Genomic DNA, 1846 nt, shown 5'->3' with positions numbered 1-1846 from the left:
ATAAAATGTCATTTATTCCTGTGATCAAAGCTGAATTTTCAGCATCATTGCTCCAGTCTTCAGTGTCACATGATCCTTCAGAAATCATTCTAATATTCTGATTTGCTGCTCAAGAACCATTTTTGTTTCATATTTTTGTGAAAACAGTGTTACATGTTTTTTTTAGGATTCTTTGAAAAACAGAAAGTTGAAAAGAACAGCATTTATTTATTAAAGAAAACTGTTGTAACATAAATATCTTTCCTGTCACTTGTATTATAAGTATTATAATATTATTGTATTACAGATTATATTTATTATTATATAAATATTTATACATTATTATTATTATTATTATTATATTTGAATTAACAAATTATTTATAAATAATAACAATTATTTTCTATTACATTTAATGATTTAATATTATAACTGATAGTATATTAAATTTAATTATATTAAAAAAATAACATTGTAATATTACAGTACAAATGTCCTTACTGTCTTACATGAGTCTTTGCTGAATAAAAGCACTAATTTCTAACAACAACAAAAAAATTTGACCCCAGACTTTTGAACTCTAGTATACATTGGTCTTTTGCATTCAGATGCACTGAGTTCAGAAAGCGTATCTCTCTGTAGATTAAGGACTGGTTTGACACAGAAGGAGAAACGCGACTCCTGCAGGCTGAATCTGTGGAAGACTGCAGTGAACGAATCCAGCAAACGCTGCAGAGTTTCAAAGCTTTTCTCTCCGAAGCAAACGTAAGTGAAAGTGAAGGAAATTTATGGCGAGCCACTACATAAGTGACTTTTACATATATGTAAAGATTGAACCTCAACTTTGGCATCAAAATCATTAAGTGGCAAAAAATCTGTAGTGTTTAACCTTGTGGCAAAAGTTCTCTTGTAACATGTTTCTGGTTCAATATCAGGAGCGAAAGCATCAGGCGATGATGCTGGTGTCAGATGCGGAGAGCGTTCAGGGGCCGAACTATCCCGAGACGGAGGTGTTTCACAGGATGGTGTCTGCGTTTAAATCCAGTCTGGCTGACTTTGTGTCGCGGGCCAAGCGCTGCTGTGAAGAGCTGGGCATGATGGTGTACATCTGCCACTTCTGCGAGAGGGTATGGCTTATACTTTAAAGGGGTCATGAACTGCCTTTGTTTTTTATTTTGTATTGTTCTCTGAGGTCCACTTATAATGTCATCAAGATTTGTACATCAAAAAACATAATAATTTAGAAGTAATAAGCTATTTTTTAACCCCCCTCATCAGAACGCTCTGTTTGAGTAGCTGTGGAGGATTGTAGACTCAGAAGTAAACACCCACTGCTGTGATTGGCTAACAGTTGTGTATGTTTGACAGCATGCATTCATTCCTCATAGATGGACGCTGCTGTGATTTAGGTCAAAAACGCATAAATAACTCAATACATATCAAACGATCTTTAAGAAGAGACAAAGCAAACAGTTACTCACACTTGTGTTGCGACATTACTGTCGGATCCAATATAGTCGGCACAGCATTGTCTTTTAGTTTCAATCTTTTTCAAAATCCCGCGTTGAATTGTGCCTTGTTTGTAAATTAATCCACGGAAAAAAGAAGTGAACAAAGGACCGAGTTCTTAGTGACCCGGTCTGGATCTTCATTAAAAATAAAGTTAGTTCACTCACTTTCCTAACGTTGTGATCAGAAGGAAGGCAAACACTGTTTTTTCCACAACTTGGTGCTGCACAGCGTTTTATTGTCTTCAGAGCATCTTTATTGTTTGTTTCATGCGTAGACCTGCGCGTTCGCCTCTCTCGTAAACACTACATGCACGAATCAGTGGGCGGGGCTAAACAGGCAGCGATGTAGAATCAGT

The 1846-nt window shown here is 36.0% G+C and overlaps 1 protein-coding gene across 1 annotated transcript in view; it reads left to right on the top strand.

Annotated features, from left to right (window-relative positions):
* Positions 1 to 1846, top strand: part of quoa (quattro a) — a 29191-nt gene that overhangs the window by 17342 nt on the left and 10003 nt on the right. The window lies entirely within an intron of this gene.

Source organism: Sinocyclocheilus anshuiensis, unplaced genomic scaffold (genome assembly GCF_001515605.1).
Source record: "Sinocyclocheilus anshuiensis isolate Anshui unplaced genomic scaffold, SAMN03320099.WGS_v1.1 scaffold859, whole genome shotgun sequence".
NCBI classification, from domain to species: domain Eukaryota; kingdom Metazoa; phylum Chordata; class Actinopteri; order Cypriniformes; family Cyprinidae; genus Sinocyclocheilus; species Sinocyclocheilus anshuiensis.
This window is presented reverse-complemented; position numbering and strand designations above follow the sequence as displayed.